Here is a 12,140-nt window from a genome sequence, read left to right on the forward strand (position 1 = left end):
ATAAGATTCATTAGTCAATAATACCCCTTGTCTACATGTCCAACACAGTAGGGTGATTCAATGCTGGTACCCAGGACTCCATGGGGTATGGAGGACCAGAGTTCTGTGTTTGGGAATTTCTTCCATTGTCCCCTGTTTGTCTCCTCCCTTGACCAATTTTAATCCACATCTTTTCCCTGTAATAAACCATAACTATGAATATAAAAAAAACTTTTAATATAATCAGTAAATACTTTTAAAAAAGTAAGTACTTTTAATGATTTATCAAAATCCAGAGTACATTTAGGTACTCTCTGAATTTGCGGTTGGTATTAGAGAACAGCTGTTCCATATTGGGACGTGTCTGTCTAGCTTGCTGATTGAGTTTAATTCTTTGTACCTTTGTTTTGGTGGTTAATACATTCTTGTTTTCTTTTTATTTAGCCATTTTATGTATTTTTGTACTTTTTCTCCATCAAGAGTGAATTTTCCAGAAAGCATTTATTTCATTTATATCCTTCTTAATTTCTAGCACAATTTGAGACTTCTAATATGTTCTCAAAATTTATGTGTTGGGTTTAATAGTTATTTTGAGTGACCTTTGTTTCTTTCTCTGTCTTTCTGTCTGTTCCTGTCTTTCTGTCTTTAAGAAGCTGTTATATTTCTCAAAATATGTGTCTGTGGCCATTTAGTCTATTTTATTTATTCTTTGTGTTTAATAAAATGAGGACATTTTGCATGTGTTTCTGTGGGGGGATCCAGAGAAGGGAGGCATAGGGAGAAGACATTTTTATGAATGTGATTTCCGGTTCTGTTTGACCTCCATTCGTCAATGGTGTAGCTGTGTCTTTCATATGCATAAATTATTGATTTCAAAGGTTCCTGTACCATTAGGAAGAGCCTCAGCAGTTCGAGAACATGTTTTGGTATTTTTGAGGGAAAAGATGCTTTCAGGAGAAACTTTGAATCCCCTAGTTCTTCTGTTAGGTGTAGGTGAATTTGCCCTCTAGTCTAATGTTCTCCAGCATGGTATCCATGAAATGAAAACAGCTAGTGGGTGGTTGAATTATGGCTAGTCCGCCTTGCATGTACTCTAAGTAGAAGACTTCTGCTGGGCTTTGAACACATAGTACTAAAAGAAAAGAAAAGAAGAAGAAAAAAGGAAAATATTGCATTAAAGACAGATCATATAATGATGCCTGATAAATAAACTTTATCCTAAATGCTGGGACCAGAATTTTGTTTTTATTTCAAATTGCTTTTCTCCAGAATGGAACTGTTTGCTTATATACATTGAGGTATCCTGAGGGTGAGATCTAAGTTTAAATGTGAAATTCATTTATGTAACATTACTTAAAGGTAGTTATATAATATTTGTAGCATGACTACATTTTGATGGTATCTTGTCATATAAATGCAGGTGTAGAATTTGCTACTTACCATATCATGGTACTAAAAAATTTCAAATTTTGGAGCAATTTGAATTGAATTTTGGAGTACTTTAGATTATGAGTGTTCAAACTGTAATACTTTGATATCTTTGGGTAAATAAAACCTATTATTAAGATTAATTTCATCAATTTCTTTTTAAAAATGAATGTGCAATGTGCCTACATTTGTGGAGCACACTCTTGTCTGTGGCCATTCCACCCTGAATGCACCTGATTTCGTCTGCACAGTGGACCCCTTATCTCCTGGTAAGCACTGCTCTAAACTCTGGAGTGGCTGTCTGTCTTCCAGCTCTGTCCGTGTGGTCATCCTGACTTCCAGGAGACAGTAAATGAGCATCTGTGGAATACAAAAGGCCCCTTTTCCTTGATTTTCACATTGAGGAAAATCAGCCAGCTTTCATTCATGTTTTTTGTCCTTGATGGTCATGTTCTTTATTTTTTAAAAGGAAGATTTTTTTCTTAAAGGAGATGCTTGTATTCAGTTGTCATGCTCTAAGATGTTCTTGAAAAAGCCTACAAGTTTGAGAAGCCAGGCATGGTGGCACATGTGTTTTCCCAACACTAAGGAGGTTGAAGCAGGGGGGTCATTATGAAAGTTTGAGGCCGCCCTGGACTGGATAGTGAGTTCAAGGCCAGCTTGACTACAGAGGGACACCCTGTCTCACAACAAAACAAAACAAAACAAAACACAAGCAAAACAAGAAAGAAACAAAAAGCCTGGGAAGCAAGGTAATAGTCACATCTTAAAAAGTCAAAAAGCCTGTTAAACATGTAAATTCTTCTAATATTTGTTCAGAATGAAAACATCAAAAATATTGATTTTTTCCCTTTAAGTTTTCCAAAAAAAATCTTTTCAGAGCTGAGCAGAGGTCATATATGCCAAGATTTTGTGAAAAGAACCTTTTATTACAATTTTACGAGCTCTGAAAATTTGGTTTTCATAGAGTATGCATAATCTTACACTGAATGTCAAGGACGTGCTATTTGGGTAATAATCTTATCTTTATTCTAGTGCGCAACTAATGAGAATCTCTGTAATCAGGGAGATAAGATAAATGATTCAAAATTGACAGGGAATGGTATCAATGAGTTCTTCAAAGTAGAACCTGGCTTCTAGCCTTACCAGAAATCCATTGAACAATTGTCAATTTTTCAAAAGCACCTATTTTATTTCCCTCTTATCCTATAGCAATGACACCTGCTGCCCTCCCCCATAACTGCAGTGGCTACTTCAAGACCTGTATCAAGTAACCCAAAGGTGGTATGCTTGTCAAGGTGAGCACAAGGTTTGTACAAGTCTCCCATGCCGTGCAAATCATTGTCTTTTCTTATCAAGTGTGAGCAGTCCTGAGCCTCACAAATGCAGCTAGTTTAATTGTATCTCCTTTTAAAATCAGTTGAGTCATTCAAAATACATTTTTAAAGGCTTCCAGTGAAAAGCATAAAAGGCAAGAAAAACTTTTAACCATAATTTAGTAATTCTCCAGCCTTGATTTTTGGCTCTCTTTGCTGCCTAAGTGGTCATATATTTTATAAGCCTTGCTAATTTGCTGTTAAATTTGCTATTTATATGATCCGAGATGATTTGTTGGACTTCACTGAACAGAAAAGATTTTTTTATTAGCAGCCAGTGCTTTCAAAGTGGTGGTTTTTTTCACACCATCAAGGCCACTTTCTCAACTTATTGACAGCTTTATGAGTGTAGTTGGATGAAGAACAGTTTCCTGTATCCAAAAGCGTTTTGCATTCCACGGGGCAAAAACTTGGACTTTTAATTAGGATATAAGAGCCTTCCTTTCTCTCCCAGCATTCCCTGGGGGCACAGAGCGGTAACACTTGCATTTAGATAGTTAATCACTTTTCCAGACTCCAGCCCACTAAAATTAGGAAGCGTTTTAAGGTCAATTGTTTACCTGGCTGCGTGCCAGCCCAAGATGGTATTTATTTCTGCACATCTGCATTTTGTATACATACACACACCATTTTGCCTTTCTAATTAATGGAGGGTATTTTGCCTACTGCAAAAGCTGTCATACAAATACTGTTTAGAATCTTATTTGAACCTGTATCTGACATTTTTTTTTTCACAAAGGAATGAAATATACTCTCCACTTTTCCCAAATGTGATTGCTTTCTTCTGTGAAATACCATACGAATTTTCCTCATTTTTGTGCTGATCTCACTATTCAACATGTTTATGGGTCTTTTAAGGTTTTATGTTCCTATTAAATTATTTTTTATTGTTCTGAATATGCTTGGGAGGTTCTTTCTCTTTACAAAATGGTGTTAGGGCTTTGGTGCCTAAAACAATGAAGCATTTAATCCTAAGTGAATGTTGCAGAGTGGTGCCCAGTGGTGTAGTTTGCCAGTGCCTGTGTATCTTCTTCTCCTAGAGAAGGCACATGCCTCCAGAGCATGCCAGTTGGTTGCCACTGGTCCCTTGCTGGGGTTTTGCAGAAATTTGCTGTCAACAGTCAAACTAAATGGGCTTCTTCCAGGAGTGTGGACAAGCAGTCTTTGATGTCCCTCTTGGGTGGCAGTAAGCTAATAGTAAAGTCCTAGGACCACCTGAAACCTTATTGACTTATTAAAGCAACAGACGGGGCTTTGGTATCAAAATCCCTCTCAGCAAATTTTTCAGAGTTGTCCATGTTTGCAGTCATCTTGACTTACTTCTTGACTCAAGAATGAGAAAAACTAAAGTGGGTAATGAGAAAAAAAATCTGCTGTGGATCAGATTCTGCAACACTGCTGGTCAACTTCAGCTACACCTCAGTATGCATGAGAATTTAAAATAGAGGTCTGTTCCAAGGAGCTCAACTTTAAGTCCGTCTGTATCTGAGCGCCTAACTCTTTTTATCCCACTGCATCCTCAGTGAACAGTCTCCTCCCTGTCCCTATTCACGTGCAATATCTGGAAACATCTAGGTAATTTACAAGTAACAAGAAAATCCAAATTAATTCCCAGTGTATTTCTCTATGAATGGTTCACTCAGAATGCACGGACAGGTTCCTTGATATACGGGCTGACACGCCTTGAGGTGCCCTTAGAATTGGGCTTTGCTATATCAGTCACTTGCATACAGCTTTCTAAATGAATGCCAGTATTTGTAGCTAAGGGCAATGAATACTCAGTTTTTCTCTATTTGCTTTTTCTATAGATTGCAGTGAAAATTAGTTCTTTTCTAACAGTGAAAAATAAGAATTTTTTTTTTTTTTTTTGTGAACTAAAATCTAAAATCTCCAGCATTTCTGTTCCTACAGTTATTCATATCATCAATAGGACAGTAAAAATGAGTTGTGGTATCTTTCACTTCTGCCCTCATGTTTTGTTCTAATCATTGCCTGGGCTACCTATTTTTAACAATTAGTCTCTCTTGGTGTTTCTTTTTCTGTTAAAATTTCCTTTACGGGAGTTAGGGACCTTGATTCTGTGGGAAGAAGGGAGTCTTTGGTTAAATCTATCCTGATGAGCTGTGAAGACTTAGAGATCTGACTTGATCCGGGCTTCAAATGCTTTCCACAGCCAAGAGTGAGGTCCAATGCTCCCCTAGGCCAGTTAACTTATGACACATGTGCCACGTTAAACTGCTTGTATCACTGAAAGCTCTTAAAAGATCCGCCAACACTGCAGGCCTAGGTATTTCCCAATTGCTGTATTTTGATGTCCTCAAAAGGCTGTTTCATTCTTTGGAATTCTTGGTGCAGAAATATGACCCAACTAGGGTGGGTTGAGGCCCTTGTTTAATGCACTGGATGTGTGGAATATTTTGGAAAATATTTGAATTTTTATTTATGGATTTGACCCTAGCTCTTAGGTTTAATGACTTCGTAGTCAAGCAAGCCTTAGCTAAATTATTTCCTCTTTTTCATTCCTAGCCCTCTTTTTTTAAAAAAATCGTTTTCTTTTTCTCTTCTTTCTCCACTCTCCCCTTTTCCTGTCCTGTCCTCTCCCTCTTCCTCTTCTCTCGTCACCCTCCCAAAAATAGGTCTTTGTAAAAATATGTAAATCTTCTGCAAGTCTTCCTGGGGTACATTCTATTCCATAAATCTCTTTGACATGTAGTAAATCCTACTATTTGCATTTGGAAGCCACACCTTTAATCTCCTGAGACGGTTTTTGTCTGACTTCCTGATGCTCTGAGGCATCACTTTTAATTTTTCTCAAGTCTTAACAGCACATTTCTCAGTCATACTCTAAGTTTGATCCTTGTCCTACATTTCCTGACAGTGCTCTGCGTTTGGTCTTTGTTCAAGAACTTTTCCTAATTTTAAAAGCACCACTAGTTGTCCAGAAGGAATAGTGATTGTCAGAATTATCAAGTGTTTCTTTTTACTGCATTATTCTCTCACCTTCTACTGTAAGCAGCAAGAAGGAAACAAATGAAACCTTCAATGAGTTGCTTAGCAATGTCCTTTGCTGTACGGCCAGTTGATTATTGTATGTCTACTTTCTAGGTAACTTCAGCTGGCAGTGTTTCTAAAGTTTCTGCCACTCTATAACAAAGAACTTTCCTTTCTCTGATTTCTAATGAGAGTTCCTGCACTTTGCTTTAAGCCTCCAACTGCACTATTCTTAAAAATCAACTACATCCACGAATTTTCATTAATATTCTCTATAAAATCCCTTTGCCTGGTTCCAAAGATATTTCTGCAGTTTCTGTCTCTTTCTTTCTTTCTTTCTTTCTTTCTTTCTTTCTTTCTTTCTTTCTTTCTTTCTTTCTTTCTTTTTCTTTCTTTTCTTTGCTTCTTTCTTTCTTTCTTCTCTCTCTTTTTTTCTTTTATTTAGAAAAGCAATTGTGGCCTTAAGTTTGAATGGATTAAAAGGAAATAATGCCCTAATGACCCTTAATTAAAATACTCAGCAAGACTCCATGAACTTCTCAGGATAGCAGTAAGAGCTGAGACTAATTTTCCAAATATACAGGAATGCTCCATTTTCTACTATTTGAAGGAAGGAAAATAAAACCAATACCTTCTTATATTCCTTTACACATAAGGACTCAAGAATTTTGAAATCAAGTAGGTTGTTTCTTTTAGATTTGGGGACTTGGAGTGTTTTCTAAGAATGACTGGGCTATGGGTAATGATTAATGCAAACCACATCTATTTAAGCTTTTAGCCATGTCAAAAATTTAGCCTATTGTATGGGATGACCACCTGAGAATTTTCCTAAGGCCCTGGAATCAATTATAGAATCAAAACTAGAATTTTTCTAGTCAACAAATGGTATACTATCGTTAAATCTGGAATGTTTTCCAAAGGCCCGTATATCAAATCCTTTGTCCCCAGCTTGGTGAAAACTAAGGAAATATTCAGGTCACAGGCTCGCTGTTGAAGGGGATACTGGAACTCCAGCTCCTTTCTCCTTCTCCTTTCTGATTTCCATTATGAGATAAGCAGCTTTACTTTAACATGCACCTTTTCAATAAGGTGCTGCCTCGTCACGACCCAAAGCAATGAAGCCAGCATGCCAGGGACTAAACCCTCCGAAATCGTGAGCCAATAGACATTTCCTTCACATAAGTTGATTGTCTTAGGTATTTGTTACAGCAATAGAAAGTGGACTAACACACAATGATATGCTTTTTATATGGCCCATATGTTTCTTCTTTGTAGTTTTATATTAATCATGGCCATTTGCATATATTTATCCATGTGTGCTGTGGTATATGTGTGTGTAGGTGGCTGTAGTGGTCAGAAATTGACATGATTTATAATTCAGAGATATGTAATTTTGCTAGAGAAGCTTCCTATCTAGTTTTTCTTATTATCTACAATATCCTTTTGAAACTATATATATGCCTAAGCTCTTTCTTATTAATATATACCTTGACACATGTATATTTTTTTTTACCAGTAGTGCAAATGCTAGTTTCTTAAGAATTTTTAAAGACTAGACTGCCACTAAGGAATAATAAATGTGATAATTGTTTGTTCCACTAGTTGTTCAGACCATTGCTTTTCAACTAGTTAATCACCAGTGTTCAGCCACCTTATATGGTGTCAAGTCTTTGTATGATGCCTTTCTCACAGCCACAGCTTCATCTTTTGTTTGTTTCATAAATATTTAGTGAGCACCGACTATGTGCTAAGAATAAACAGTAAATAAGAGAGTTGTAATCCTTGTCCTTAGAGAGTTTAGCATCTGCTGAAGAATACATGAAACATGAACATGTATATAAACACAAGTCAGTGTAAAAGTGGCAAATGTGATAAAGATTTTAACAGAAAAAGGGGAATGTGTTGTGAGGAAATTTTTTTCCTATAGGTAAGAGGGGTGATGTAACCAAACTTATCCTTGGAAACGGTCACTTTGATATAACCAGTAGTGCACCCAGACAGTGGGGGCCAGAGTCATATATAATTTGGAGGCTGACTTTAAGGAAAAAAAATAGTATGAATTAAAAACAGAAAACCTAGGTACTAAACTGATCATTTGTTTAGAATTGAAAAATACAGCAAATTATAAATAAAGATTGAGAAGCACCACAAACCAAGAATAACATATTTTATGAATCTATTGCCAGCATGCTCCTGTGAAAGATTCTCCACCGTGTTTGCAAACAAGAAATCCTTTTATTCACATCTTCTTTATATATATATATATATATATATATATATATATATATAATATACTATATAATATACTATATTATATATAATATATATTTTATATATATATATTTTATATATATATATATATATATATATATATATATATATTTACAACTTTGATATAATGTTTCCAAATGACAGAATGGGAAGTTTTTCCTCAAATACGCTAATGGATATTTTATTATTAGCAATTTGTAGAAATTTTTTTAGTTTTCAGTTTCTTTTTTTAAATGTAAATTTTTAAATTGGTTTGTCCCGTTAGAAAAAATTGCTAAAGAGTGATTTCAATACGAACCAAAAGATTTTGACACAGCATATCCACTTTTCTCTTGCAGTTACAAACTTACTACCCTTGAAGTTATTGATTCTGATTATAGTATTTAGTTAGTTTTTTTAATGGGTTGTGCAGGATGCACAGTGGGCCTATGCTTCCAGAAATATTTCAGGAGTTCCAGGAAGCCTCGCTTCTCTACAGGAATAACTGAACTTCAATCATATACTTCTTGGTGATGTTTTGGTTGATGACAGGCGCACCCGTGATGGTGATTCTGTTGACCTTTGTAGAGCTGAAAAGTTCTTAAAACCCAGTGCCGTAGCAGCTATGGAAGCTTTGGGGTGCATTTCATTCCTCATCCTTGTGCTGTTGTTGCTGTAAAGAAACCTACTGTGCTGTCAGTTAAATAAATCACGGATCCAGGGCGTAGGACTTGTTGGTGGTAAGTGATTACACTGCCTGTTTATGTACTTTCTATACCACACTTTTAGAATTATTCTAGAAGGTTCTTCTGACTATGAAAATGAAATTTCACTGCAAAATAGTGTGTCCTCTTCTTCTAATAGCAGCTGCCTGCATCTCCTACGTACTAATCTCTTGATTGCAGCATTACGTCTTGTGCTTATTAATCTCCTTTTTTTCCATCAAAGCTCTAGTAGGCTACCTCACAGTTCAAGTATCATAGAGCATAGCCTTGCGGTTGGCTCTGACATCTAGGTCTGTGTAAATATGCGCTTTGATATCTCCACAGTGATGAAGCAGTATGACAGCACATACCTCAGAACTCGTCTCCATTTTCCATGTCTCTCAGAATGTACCTTCGACATTGAGCCATCGAGCCATCTGTGGCTGAAAGTGTGGAAGTGTCTTTGAACCATACGCATATTTACAAAACATATCTGTAGTAACATGCTAAGAAGGTTCCTTTCTGGCCCCAGAGAGGCTGATGAAATGGAGAGAGCATGAAATTTAAGCTTGCTTAGCTTCAAAGTGCATCTGATGTGATCCCAGAAGGTGAGAGTGAACTGGGGGGCTGATCTTGCCTGCAGTCAGGAATCTCAGTGGGGCCAAAGCTTCAGTGTGATAGGATGTGAGTTTTACATATCTTCTTAGGGAGGCATATGATTGCTAGTACTAGGTGATTTAACTTGGTAGGGATTTACGGAAAGTGAAAAGGTAACATAGGGAGAATCAGAACTCTCTGCTTAGGTAACTAGAGGAGGTGTTATCACTGAGGCTTGAAACATAGCTAGAAGATAAGGTATATAAATACAGCAGTCACCGTTTAATTGGTAGTTTTGTTTTCTGCAGTGTCACTTACTTGTACTCAACTGTAGTCCAAAAATATTAAGTGGAAATTTCAGAAAGAAACAGTTGATAAGTTTTAAATTATGCACCCTTCTGAGTGTGATGAAATTTTACGCCACCCTTCTGATAGGAAGCCAGTCAGCTCTTTGTCTCGCTATATAAACTAAAAGTCCCCACCACTCACTCAGCAATCATTGTGGTTTTTAGATCAATGACCTGGTACTAAAGCACTTGTGTTAAGTAATCCTTACATTGCAGCTGAATCCCGTGTCTCAACGTCTCTAACTTTCCCATACTTCACCTCACTATGGAAATAAACATTCATCATCTTCCAGGAAGAGGAAAGGTGGGCAGGTGGGCAGAATCCAGTGAAGTATTTTGAGAGCAAAAGAGAACAGCACATTCACATAACTTTTACTAATAATAAATTATTAAAGTTATTCTAAGTTATTTTTGATCTCTTCCTATGCCTAATGTATGAATTAAACTTTATCATAGACGTGTAGATCTTGTACTATCTGATTTCAGGCATCCCCTTGGTGTTTTGGAATGTGTCTCCTGTGGATAAGGGGGACTACTGTGTAACTGGACTCTAGGGGCCTGTGTGATAATTAAGTTGACATTGGGGTCTGCAGGGCAATCTCCGTCGTGCAGGTAGAACTGATGGGGTTGGGAAGTTGGTGATGCCATCCAACAGTGGAGGGGTGGGGCTGGACCAGTGATTTGCACCTTCCCTCCGTCAGAGGAGCTCCCCAATTACTGAAACCAGGCTTATGGTCCTGGCTGGCCTAGAGAGACCAGCTTGCACTGCCCCCCAAATATCTCCATGCCACCGGCAGGACCTCTTATTTAACCTTACTGGGCATGTCTCATGGCAAAAATTCTTGGGTCTAAAGTTCATTAGACAAGTCTCCTAGCTTATAATCAAGTGACAAGCCGGGATATGCTTTCCTACTTCTGTAAGTTTTAGTTGTTTATTTATTTATTTATTTGGTCTTTTTGAAACAGGGTCTCACTAAGTAGTTCAGGCTGGCCTTGAGCTCACTTTGTAGTCCAGGCTGCTCTTGAACTCACAACAATCTTCCTGCCTCAGCCTCCCAAGTGCTGGGATTACAGGCTTGTGCCACCACGCCTGGCTCTTTAGTTGTCTTAAAAAAAATACATATATATATATATTATTCTGGTTATTGTTATTTGTCTTTTATGTGTTACTCACACATTTCAACTCCTACTTTATTCCTATAATAATTTTAAATGTGCTTATTAATGTTTTGTATGTAATAAAAAAAACCCTCTGAAATCTTTTCAAGTCTATGTGCTCTTTGTTTTGTGCTGGCTTGTTTTCACTGATGATGACATTTTTCTTGTAAGCATTGCCTTTGTTTTAAAATTTATTTTGTTTTGTTTTAATTTTGATCTACTATTCCTTGCAAATTATCAGACGGAGGGAAGAAATGTTTGAGGTCTAGTGTAAGAATACTTTTTCTGGAAAAGATTATGTTGGATTCTGCCTGGAGGTATTGTTAGTTCCTGGAATTACTTTAGATGAATTTCTCAGCTTATTTAGTGCTTATTGTACTAGTTTTTTAGAATTTTCTCAGGGAGTGAAATGAATGCAGACCTCAGAAGAAACCCGTAGTTGTAAATTATGAAGCAAGTCTTTTTTTCTTCACCCAAAGACAAGGTAGGGATGGGAATTTTTATTTTATTTTTGCTATGCCTGTTCCTAAGGTAGATTTTAGACTTTTTTCCCAATACTCTTATTTCATCAAGGATTTTCAGATTCACAGCAAGTTTTGTACCCGAATTTTAACTTTTCAGACAAAAAGGAATGTGTTTGTGGGGAAAGAGACACATTGCTAGACTTAGGACTCCTTTCCCAGGGCAGTTACTAACAGCAAAGATTTGGGTGGGTTATGCAGATGCCCTCAGGCTAGTTAGCCGCTTCAGAGCTCACTGTGCTGAACTCATGAATTAGCTCTGTAATCGGCCTCTCAGGATTTCCCTTATTTCATTGCCAGCCCTGCCACATGTGAAATGATCAGTTTTAGGTATTCGGTTACCAGAGGGTTATGCAGATTGTTGCTGAGCCTGGAAATCAACCACACTTTTCTCATACGGTTCCCAACCCTGCACAGCATTTCTAAGTGCCTACCTTGTATCTTGTTGACAGAAAATGGTGTGTGTCTTCGGTGTTCTCAAATTAGGTGGCCTATCTGTATGGAATATACTTCGTTTTCAATCAGTCCTTAAACCCGGAATGTTTTCCTCCACAGTGGACCACGATCTGTCCAGCTGCCATCCTGATAGCACCCTACTCTGCAGATTAGTGGAAAGCTACTTTTTCCTGAATCCAGTAGCTTCTAAATATTTTGTTTACACCTGCGTTTTCTCTATTATTTCAACAAAGGATTTTTTTCAATTATTAAAAATTCTTAAGCCCATTGACATTAAACACGTATTTTGCTCTTCAGCTTGATAATAGCTTGCCTGGTTATTCAATATCCATT

The sequence above is a fragment of the Cavia porcellus genome, unplaced genomic scaffold, assembly GCF_034190915.1.
Source record: "Cavia porcellus strain 051 isolate PalLab524CR breed Dunkin Hartley unplaced genomic scaffold, mCavPor4.1 scaffold_32, whole genome shotgun sequence".
In the NCBI taxonomy this organism is placed as follows: domain Eukaryota; kingdom Metazoa; phylum Chordata; class Mammalia; order Rodentia; family Caviidae; genus Cavia; species Cavia porcellus.